Source organism: Quercus robur, chromosome 2 (assembly GCF_932294415.1).
Source record: "Quercus robur chromosome 2, dhQueRobu3.1, whole genome shotgun sequence".
NCBI classification, from domain to species: domain Eukaryota; kingdom Viridiplantae; phylum Streptophyta; class Magnoliopsida; order Fagales; family Fagaceae; genus Quercus; species Quercus robur.
Window position 1 is genome coordinate 40,578,306 of NC_065535.1, and position 12,088 is coordinate 40,590,393.

Consider the following 12,088-nt stretch of genomic DNA (forward strand, 5'->3'; position numbering starts at 1 on the left):
AAAAGGATGATTTGATTGCTAAGCTCAATGAATCCAACAAATTGGTTGAGAAATATAAAAAACTTGCTGAAATTTCTCTTGAAAAGCTGAAAGAGTTTGAATGTTTGAATATGGACTTGGATGCTAAACTTGTTTTGTCTAACAAACTTGTTGATGATCTTAAATGTGAAAATGAATCTCTTAAGATGCATGCCAAGTGTTTGATTGCTGAACCTATTGTTAAAAAGGATGAAAATATTTGTTGCAATCATGTTGTGATACCCGATTTTGTGCCTAGTGTGTGTTCTACCTTAAAGGACAAATCGGTGTACATTCCGCCACATAAAAGAAATCAAAAGGTGGAGAGAAAGACTGTTAAGTCAAAGCCTCTGTTTAGGTCTCAACCCAAGGCTCTGGATGGATCTAAGTTTGTTCCAACTTGCCACCATTGTGGTGTGATTGGTCATATAAGACCTCAATGTCATAAGTTGAAGAGGGAACAAAACCATATTGCTAGATCCCTTCCTAAAAGGCCTAGTGGACCTAAACACATTGTGTGTCACCATTGTGGTGCCTTTGGTCATCTAAGACCTCAATGCTCTAAGTTTCATGCTTTTAAAAGAATCAAAAGAAAAGAAAAACTTGAGCTTCTTGGAAGTTGTGCTAAAAAGGATAAACCGGATTTGAGTGATAATAGCATGTTGTTAAAGAAAGTGTTTAATGCTCTTAACTCCTTGTCTATGTGCATCTCCGGTTCTCATTCTTCCAACCCTCGTCTCACTTCTCATGAGACACTCATTCCAAACAATTGTTCTGTTTGGATGAGGAAGGGTTCCTATGGTTGAGCTTTTGCTCCTTTGGTCCTTGATCTAATTCTTTCGATCTTTGTAGGACCCTTCATGCATTAGATGCTTCATTGTCATGCATTTGTGCATCATGCATATCTTTATATGCATTGTTTTGTTTTTGTTTTGATCTTACTTTTATGTCTTTGGTTTGTGTGTGTAAAAATCCAAAACCACATAAAAAGTAGAAAATCAAAAAGCTTGATCGACGTTGTTGAGTTTTGTCTCAAAACTTGTTTTGCCTTGTACCTTTGTGCTAATGGCTTTGTGCATTTTCGAGCATTGCTTGTTTCTTTGCACTCATATCACTGTGGAAGAAATCTTGAAATCTATGTGATTGTTGTAAATAGATCTTCAAACTTGTCATGAATGATTAGTGAATGGTTATGTTGATCTTGAAACTTGCATAGACTTGTGTCTATATATCTTCCCACTCTTTATTTTTGTTTTTGCTAAGAAGAGCTCACCAAATGTAAATCTCCAAATGAAAAGAGATATTGAGCTGCAAAAGCCTGTCGCACATTCTAGTATTCGACTAGGAAAAAGGGTAAGCGACCTTATATTAAAGAGAATGTTTATTCAAAAAGCCAAAGGCTTGTTCATTAAAGTGAAATATCAAATATCACTCTCACAATGAGAGGCGATTGTCTCAAGAGATCAAAATGATCAAATGTTATGGAGTCAAATGTAAAGCTCCAAGATATGTTATCAAGTTTTGTGGGAGGTCATATATACATATTTCTATAATTGAGATGGATCACTTGATCTAGTGCTAATTGTGTATGCCTTGGTTGAATTGATCATTGAAGCTTCACATTAGACTAAGGACTATTTCATTGTTGATATCCACACACAACACACAAGTTTATGTTCAATAAATGCAATATTCATTTGTGTGATTGTACTTGATGAAATGTGTTTTCACATGCTCAATCTTTGTTAATTCAAGCGCAAAAAGATTTTTGAGTGTTTTAGGTGTTTTTGGAAAGTATTTTGTTAATCTGAAATTTTTCAAGAAACTCAGTTTTGCCCTGTTTTGGCGACTCAGTCGCGGGTAAGTCAAGTCGCGAGACTCAGCCGCGTCTTCGCGGGTCATTTTTGGCAACTTGTTCGCGAGTGGAAGGTCCAGTCGCGAGGGTTACTCAGAGATTTTGGCGGCTCAGCTCGCGACTCCCTCGCGGGTAGACCCTCCAGTCGCGAAAAACACTTAGAAAATTTTTCAAAATTTTGTCTTTGAGCGTTTTGGCGGCTTGCCCTGGCGACTTAACTCAGTCGCGAAAATCGCGTGTTTTGCATATTGAGGGTTATTTTCAAAGTTGTTTTCAAAATTTTTTTTCATTTTTCCCCTCATGCATCATTGGCATTGTTCGTACCTTCATCTCTTGCCCTCGTTTCTCCTTGACGCTTTGTCTATTCCTGACAAAAAGGGGGAGAGTATACTCTAATGAGTATGTCGGAGTGTTTTGTCATTTCTATATGACTCTTGTGCACATCCTTAGGGGGAGAAATTCTATTTCTCATGCACAGTTGTAGGGGGAGAGATATTCCATAGGGGAGATGCATATACCAAGGGGGAGAAGACATTGAGATTATAAGAAAACTTTGTATTGAACAAGCACAGGCTTTATGGTGCTTTGAGTTATGTTTTGTGATTCTCTTCGCATCATGTTTTTGTTTTGGACATGCATACTTCCTTATGCTATTGTGCTTCATTGAATGCATGTTCGGATGATCAATTGATTTGCTATGTGATCATTGTAGTCATTTCTATATGACTGTTTTGGTGTTTGATCAAGTTGCTCATATGTTTTACATCATGTTTACTTGATCGCAATTTGCTTGTTACATTATACTTGTCCTTTTATTACTTGCTTTACCTTGAGGGTCTAATGTGTTTTGTGCAAGTGTTTCAGGTTACAAGTATATATGCTCCAAGTGCATCACAGCTTCTCATCACTTTGAAGGGGAGAAACTTTATGCACTTTTAGTTTATATTGTTTAAGTTTTTATTCAATATAATGTGTTTGTACCCATGTGCTTTTGTAAGCTTTTAGGGTTAATGTTTTATGCATAGTTTGTAGGCTTTATGGTATGTACCATGCTTAAGTGCAACCTTTATGCTATGTTGAAATCAGTACCTTAATCTAAATGTTCTGCATTTTGGTTTATGTACTGTCACTCTTGTGCCCTTGTAGGATTGTTCCTAGATGCATATGCCTTGTGTGCTATGCATTGGTTGAGTGTTGTACATACAAGTGTCTTGCCTTGTGCTTGTTAACTTGTATGTCCTTGTGTTCATTCCAAGTGTGAATGAACACTGTGATCACTACTTTGTGGTGTTCACTTGGTTGATCAAGCCATGGTTTGTTCATTAACTCCATCTTTGCTTGATCACATATTGCCTGTTTCATATGCATTTATAATTTTCTGCTTACAATGATCATGGTGTATTGTTGTGTTTCAGGAGTTTATGTTCATATGATTCAAGTGCTTCACAGCTTCTAGAATTAGGTGTGAGTGAGTTTTGTTCAACTGTTCCCAACTCACATGTTAAGTCTAGAGTCTGTTTTAGGGTTTTGTCACGGAATAGCCAAAGGGGGAGATTGTAAGGTTGAATTTATTCAACCATCTAATTGGCTTTATTCCGTGCCAAATTTGCTTGTAATTCAGCATTTAGTAACCCTGTATTTAGGTGGGATTGTTGTAAGGGTAGTGAGTGAGATAGTGTGAAGATTGCTCAAGAGTGTGCAAGAAAACAGAGAGTCGCGGCTGGGACTCGCGGCTGGACTCGCGGCTTCAACCCGCCAGAAGATGCACACGTGCCAAGCATGCTGGAAGATGAACAGTCATGCTAGCTGGAGCACTACAGGACAACTGGCCATACGGTTAACTCGCGACTGGAACTTGCGACTCAGTCAAGCCGCGAGGTCAAGCCGCGAGCCACCCCTGTTTTGGAAAAACCTGACGTTTCGCATTCCACTCCTCTTCAGTATAAATACCCTTTTAACCCACGATTGAAAGAGAGCTTCCAGAGAGAATTTTTGAGAGAGAAACCCTAAAGAAAAACCAGATTGTTTCACCCACAATCTCTACCTTAGAGTCTCATCAAATTCCCTCACTCTCTTCCTCTCCATTGTCAAATCCTTGAGAGGCCTTTATACCAAACCTGGTTCTCACCATTATCATCCCTGTGAGACAGTCGTTTGGAGTTCTGGGAAGCAGTTAGGAAGGAGCCAATATTCATTGGTTGATGCTACGGTGTAGTAGCGGAATCCGGGAAGCTAGAAAAGAAAAAGGTTCGGCGCAACCTCGTTGGAGCAAGAAGCTTGGAGGGCTTAGGTGCACTGGGTAGATTAGGCTTGGAGGGTCTATTGCTGTCCTTGTATCCCAACTGTATTTTCTAGTGGATTGATTACCGCTTGGAGGGCGGCGGAGAGGTTTTTCGCCGAGGTCTTCGGTTTCCTCTTCGATAACACATCGGGTGTTATCTTTGTGTTTGCATCTTCCTTCCTCTCTATCTCTGCCTTTACATTATCTGCTGTGGTTTATTTTGTTATGGCTTAGATAGTATTTAACCTATTTCACATTATAGCATATGTTAAGTTTCCGCACACTTGTTGTTTGACATATTGCTTGTGTTGGTTAAGTTGGTTTCTGGGGGTCTAAACGTTCAAAAGTGTTTTGGTACACGTTTTTGAACTTTCAAGGTTAATCCAATTGTGTTTTAAGGGGTCTAAAAACTATCAAGTGGTATCAGAGCGGGTTGTTCTTTTGTTGTTGATCCTTTGATCACTGAGCTGATCCTTGACCCCTATTGTCATGGAACACGGACACTCTCTAGTTATTCCTCCTCACTTTGATGGGAATAATTATGCTTATTGGAAAGTAAGGATGAAAGCATTCCTGAAATCTATTGATGAGAGAGTGTGGAACTTCGTTGAATACGGATGGGAGAAGCCCACTACTCCTGTTAATGAGTGGGAAACTTCTCAAAAAGAAGTAGCTGCGTTTAATAGCAAGGCTATGAATGCTATCTTTAATGCTGTTTCTATGGAGAAATTTAAGAGAATCTCTAATGTTGAGGTTGCTCATACTGCTTGGAATATCCTCCAGACTGTGCATGAAGGCACAAAGACTGTCAAAATCAATAAATTGCAGCAATTGACTTCTAAATTCGAAAGCAATAGGATGTCTGATGATAAATCTTTTGATGAATTCTATGCTAAATTGAATGACATTGTTAATTTTGCTTTTAACTTGGGTGAAATCTATGATCAACCTAGAATTTTTAGGAAGATTCTTAGATCTTTAACTGAAAACTTTAGACCCAAGGTGACTGTCATTACTGAAAGCAAGGATGTGGACTCCATCCCTGTTGATGAACTTGTAGGATCTCTTCAATCTTATGAGTTGGATCTACCCAAAACTACCAAATCCAAATCAATGGCTCTTAAGTCAGTTGATGATGTTGAAGGTGGTGGATTTGATGATGAGCTCTCTGTTACAGAGATTGCTTACCTTGCCAAGAACTTTAGAAACTTTCGCAGGAATAGTAATAGAAAGGCAAGAGGCACAAACACTGCTGAATCTAGAAACTTTAGGAAGCATGATCCCACTAAGGTTAACAATAATGATAAACCTAGAGAAAAAGTAGGTCAATCTTCCAATAATTCTTTGGGTTCTCAGTGTTTTGGATGTCAAGGGTATGGACACATGAAATCTGAATGTCCTACCTATTTGAAGTCTAAGGGTAAGGCTATGGCTGTAATCCTTAGTGATGGTGAAGTTTCTGATAATGAGTCTTGATAGTTCAAAAACGTGTACAAAAACACTTTTGAACGTTTAGACCCCCAAAAACCAATTTAACCAACACAAGCAATATGTCAAACAACTAGTGTGCGGAAACTTAACATATGCTATAATATGGAATTGGTTAAACAACTATCTAAGCCATAACAAAATAAACCACAGCAGATAAAGTAAAGGCAGAGATAGAGAGGAAGGAAGATGCAAACACAGAGATAACACCAGATGTGTTATCGAAGAGGAAACCGAAGACCTCGGCGAAAAAACCTCTCCGCCGCCCTCCAAGCGGTAATCAATCCACTAGAAAATACAGTTGGGATACAAGGACAGCAATAGACCCTCCAAGCCTAATCTACCCAATGCACCTAAGCCCTCCAAGCTTCTTGCTCCAACGAGGTTGCGCCGAACCTTTTTCTTTTCTAGCTTTCCGGATTCCGCTACTACACCGTAGCATCAACCAATGAAGATTGGCTCCTTCCTAACTGCTTCCCAGAACTCCAAACAACTGTCTCACAGAGATGATAATGGTGATAACCAGGTTTGGTATAATGCCTCTCAAGGATTTGACAATGGAGAGGAAGAGAGTGAGGGAATTTGATGAGACTCTAAGGTAGAGATTGTGGGTGAAACAATCTGGTTTTTCTTTAGGGTTTCTCTCTCAAAATTCTCTCTGGAAGCTCTCTTTCAATCGTGGGTTAAAAGGGTATTTATACTGGAGTGAAGAGGAATGCGAAACGTCAGGTTTTTCCAAAACAGGGGTGGCTCGCGGCTTGACCTCGCGGCTTGACTAAGTCGCGAGTTCCAGTCGCGAGTTAACCGTATGGCCAGTTGTCCTGTTTTGTCCTGTAGTGCTCCAGCTAGCATGACTGTTCATCTTCCAGCATGCTTGGCACGTGTGCATCTTCTGGCGGGTTGAAGCCGCGAGTCCAGCCGCGAGTCCCAGCCGCGACACTCTGTTTTCTTGCACACTCTTGAGCAATCTTCACTCTATCTCACTCACTACCCTTACAACAATCCCACCTAAATACAGGGTTTCTAAATGCTGAATTACAAGCAAATTTGACACGGAATAAAGCCAATTAGATGGTTGAATAAATTCAACCTTACAAGTCTAATTGTGATGAGGATGGAAACTTCATTGCTTTCACTGCTACTGCTGTAGTCGATGAGAGCATATCTGCTGAAGAGAACCCTTCTGATGGGGAACTCTCTGAAGATGCAGATCTTCAAGAGGCCTATAATAAACTTTGCAAAGTTGCTGCAAAGGATGCTATGAATGTTGAACTTGGCCTGAAGAAAATTGAATCTCATGAGCTTGAAAAGAAGAATTTGCTTGTTAAACTGTTTGATGCTAATGAACTTTTGAACAATGTGAAAACTGAGAATATGCTTTTGCTTGATAAAGTTAAATCTTTGGAACTTGATTTATCTGTTGCTAGATCTACTAGTTCTAAACTTGATCAAATGTTGAGTGTTCAAAAGTCTTCTTCTGACAAAACTGGATTAGGTTATGTTGAAAACATCTCTGTGTCTGCTCCCCATTCCACAAAGTTTGTTCCTTCATCTTCTTCTTCTGAACCTTCTGTGAGTGAGATAGTGAGTGAAACTATCAAACCCCCTGTGAGTGAGGTTGTCAAACCCATAGAAGTTTCACCATCTAGGAAGATTAGGGTTGATCTGAAAGAGTCTAAGTCTAAAAAGCCTACCCTATCTAAGGACAAGACACATGATAAGCCTGCATGGATTTGTCACTTTTGTGGAAAGTCTGGACACATTCGTCCAAACTGTTACAAGCTGCAAGCTACAAAGAGAGCAAACAAACCAAAAGCACATGTGCCTCAAGCACAAGATCCTATGGTACTTATTGGTGAATTGGTAAAGGCTTTAAACCTTTATTCCAATCCTGGAGTTGGTAATCATTCCCATGTGAATAAGAACTCCAATGCTCATGGTGTATCTAAAAGGTTTTGGATTCAAAAGACTCGAACTAACTGAGTCTTTCTAACATGGTCCTTGTGCTTTATTGCTCTACCCTTTGTGACCATTGTTCTTTGGTTTTGTTTTTATTTTTATTTTTTGTTTTTTAGGATTTGCATTGCATAATATTCATGCATTTCATTCTAGGTGTTTTTTTTTAATAAAAAAAAAAAAAAGGAAGCAAATTTTGTTTTGTACTATTCTTCTTGGTTTTGAGTACAAGGTTGGTCAATTTGTTTTCACATAACATGTCATTTGTACCTTGTTTAGTTTTGATGAGCTTACTTATTGCACTTTACTAGTTAAAGCTTTGTAGTGCATGTTGTGTGGGAAAGATGTTTATGGTTTTTGATTACTTTGTCTTAATCTTGAAGTCACATGTTTTTGAATGTTGGACTTAAACTTTTAGAGAAATGCATAAATAACCATTTCACCACTGTTCACTAGCCAATTATGAACACCTTAGTGCATATCATAAAATTTTGTGCTTGAAAAAGTGTAGCACATGCACAAAAAGAACATAAAGTGAAGCCTCGGTTTAAATTGTTTAATACTTAAAATTGGTGTGTACTATTAGGCTTGATACCAAACTCACATGACTTAAAATTGATATGTATATTATGAGGCATAAATACAAGAAACTTACATGATTGCAAGCTTATGATCTAGGAGATGTGGGAGTTATATGATGTAACTCTTTAGGTGATAGTCTCTTTTAAATTCTTTATGATGAATTTTGTAGACTTTGTGATTGATTGCTATTCACATATCACCTCACATGTATCTCAAGCTTTTGCTAGTTGCACACACTACACAAGTTACTCTTTGCTAAACTTTGTACATGTTATTGTGTGTGTTTATGGTTTGACCAATCAAGTTTTGCAAATACTTTGAATTTTGTGCAAAATTAATTTGTTGCTTGAAAATTTATGGAGAATGCAAGAAATTTTATTTTTGGGAATTTGGGATTAAAATTCTTGTTTTTGAATATCACATCATCACATACTCATGTATTTTGTTCTTAAATTTCAATGCTTTGAGTTGATTCTAATGGTTGTTCAAAAAACTGTGTTTTTCCTCAAATTTAGTGAGCCTCTGCCCATTTCGATCGATCCATTCTGTTTTTCGATCAATCGAAATTTTCTAAATATGTTAGAGAGAGCCTCTGTCTGTTTCGATCGATCGAAACCGATTTTCGATCGATCGAAATCTTTTCAAAATGTTTTGTTAAAGTCTCTGTCTGTTTCAATCGATCGAAACTCGTGAAACATGTTTTTTTAAAAGTCAGATTGTCTTTTTCAAAGTCACTTTTTCAAAAGTTTTTCAACCTTTCCTCTCTCTCCGACTTGGCTAAAGCTCCACCAAAGATTTTTTGTCGTTTTCTTCCGAAATTTTTGCAATGTTTTTGTCTTCCAAGGCCAGTAAGTCCTTTTTGCCCTTCCTTTTGCATTTTATTTCATGATTTCATGCATATTCATTGGGTATTTTCGGCACTTTTCATATTTTGGGGTTGTTGATGATTCAAACCTTTTTTTTTTTGGTGAAATTGATCATTGGGTTTTTGTTCTAGGATGTTATATTAATGATCCTTGATGGTTAATTTGATCAATTTTATGGTTTTTGAAATATTGAAAATTATAGGGTTTGAAATTCGGTTAAATTCGGTTAAATTGATGAAATTGGCTTGTTAAATTGATGTATTTGGTCATTAATTTTTGAACTCTATCATGTCTAATGATCAATTCGTCAATATCTTTCAAATTGATCAAGTGGTTTTCCAAATTTTGGGGTTTTTGTGTTAATACCTCTATGTTCAAGCCAATTTTGTGAATTTGAACTTTTTGGACTTAATTGCACTGCATTAGAACATGCATCATACCATTTAAATTGTTCATGCATCATATAGATTTTTATTTTTATTTTTTGTGCTAACTTGCAGGCTACCCTTGGTTTTGTCTTTTGTGTTTCTGTTCTTTTGCTTTGTGTTTTGGTCCTTATCCTAGCACCATGCCTAGGAAAACTAGAGCCCATAGGACCCCTTCCACTTCCTCTGAGTCTCCCTCTAGGAGTGAGGTGTTTAGGAATGATAAGTGCATAGAGGCCTTTGATACTTTAAACAGTAAGCGTAAGAGATGGGCTGAGCGAGCTGTTGTGTTAGATGAGATTGATCCGGCCATTAGTGCTAACTTTGAGTCTAGAGGTTGGTTGCCTCTCTTAGAGATAGATCATCCACCCTCGACCGCCCTGATTAGAGAGTTCTTCTCGAACCTCTCTTGCCACGTTTATGATTCCAACACTCTTGTTAGGAGTTGGATACGAGGTGTTGAGTTCACCATTACCCCTAGGGTAGTGGCTGAGGCTCTTGGGATTCCGGTTGTTCGGGAGCCTGACTATCCCTATGATGAGTCACCCTTATTAGATGTTGTCATGTCATACATCACTGGGTCATCTATCCAGTGGGGTTCTGATCCTCGGATCATGTCCGCTGAGCTTACCGAGATTGCCTATCTTTTCCTTAGGATAGTGTGTCATTCGTTGTGGCCTATTTCTCACTTCCAGACCATCCCTCTAGAGCGATGTGTGTTTTTGTATGCGTTTGTTTATGAAGCGTCTATCAATTTTCCCCATTTGTTCCTTCGTTCTTTGAACGAGGTTTATAGGAGTTCTGTCGTAGGGCATGCGCTTAATCATCCTATTTTCATTCATAGGATTTTGCTCTTTTTAGGTCTAGATGGTTTTCCGTCTGGTGAGCCTGTGCATGTTGTTGCTCCCATAGGTGCCACTTTTCTTCAACAAAGGGCTGCTCACTTGAGAGTTGCTCCTTCACGTCCTAGAGGTGTGTCATCTAGTGCTTTTCCCCCTCCTCCCTCTTCTACAGGTGCTGATGCTGCTGAGACATCGGGTGCTGTTGCTGATGCTGATGTTTCTCCACCGATTTCTTCGGATGATTCAGACATTTGTCGTACGTTAGATCATGTCTTGACCGTTCAGGTGACTCATGGACAGATTTTGGTGGACATGCTCGATGAGATCCGTGCCTTACGTGCGAAGTTGGCGCAGTTTAGACCACCTCCCTTTTTCTGATGGATTTTTGTTTGCCCTTTGGCATTCCGTCACAAAAAGGGGGAGTACTTTGTAGAGTTTTTGCTTTCAGGGGGAGTATATTTATTTTGGTTGGAGTTTGTGGAGTTTAGATTGTATCTAGGTGCTTCACTTTGTATTTTACTTTTTTAGCTCTTGCCATATTTTTGATGGGATATTCATGTTAGGGGGAGTATTACTTTTTGTTGTTACTTTATATGTTTCTTGTTTCAAACTGTTTATTGATTTATATTTATGAGTTATTCATTGATATATGTCTTTATTGTGTATTGTTTTAAATCAAGAAGTTATTTTGTTTACTTATATTATTTCCACACATGCGGTTATGCATTTTGTTTAGTGTTTCAGGAAATATACAGGTTAATTCAATTGAGCTGTTGTCTACACTTGCAACTGATGGATAGTAGTTAGGATTGAATTTGTTTTATGAGCATTATTTTTGTAAAGGGCTTTTTATTTTGTAAACTTTGAGCGTCCAGTTGTGTTTTGTCACGGATTGCCAAAGGGGGAGTTTGTTAGGTTCTAAAGATTTAGGATTTTATGTATTTGGAACTCTAATTTGTATTGTTGGCAAGCCATGATCAAAACAATGTGTTTAGAAGTGTTTTTGTCTAGCTCAAAGTTGTGCATTTATGTAAAGTTGGAATCAAGTTAATGCAGGAAAGCATTATGCCTTTCGGCCTGGCTCGATCGATCGAAGCTCGGGCAGAATGTTTTTTCTGCAGAATTTTCCAACTCAGCCCTAGGTGTTTTAAAATGTTTTTAGGGTTTCTTATTTTTCCTAAGTATAAAAGGCAAACCCTAGCCACGTTTTAGTGTTGCTCATATTGCGGTTTGTGTAAATCTCTTGTGAGATCTAGAGGAGCTTTCCTTTACACAAACTTAGAGTTTTCAAGGAGAAGATTTATCTACACCTTGATGATCAATTCAGTTGCTGCCATTGAAACTTAAAGAAAACACAAGCGGGTGTGCTTGTATCTGGTGGTGAATCCAAAAAAGAAGGAGTCCGTGGATTCGGAGCTTGTACGTGGTCGTGTCAGTAAGTTCTACTGGTGGGTAGCAATAAGAAGTCGAGCGTGGGGACTTGTAAGTCTTATTGTATGAACTTCGATTCTTTCAAGATAGTGGATTTAAGTTTACCTTAAGGATAGCTAGGTCAAATCCTCTCCAGGTTTTTTCCGGTTTGGTTTCCTGGGTGATCATATCTTGTGTTATTTATTTTCCGCTACTTTGCATGATTTGATCTTTGTTATTGTGATAACCTAGACTTGTTTAATTGGAATAAGTAACAACTTGGCTAATTACCTAGGCTAATCCAATTGTATTTTAAGGGGTTTAAAAACTATCAACCCTAACCGAGATTAGTAAAAAATTTTACT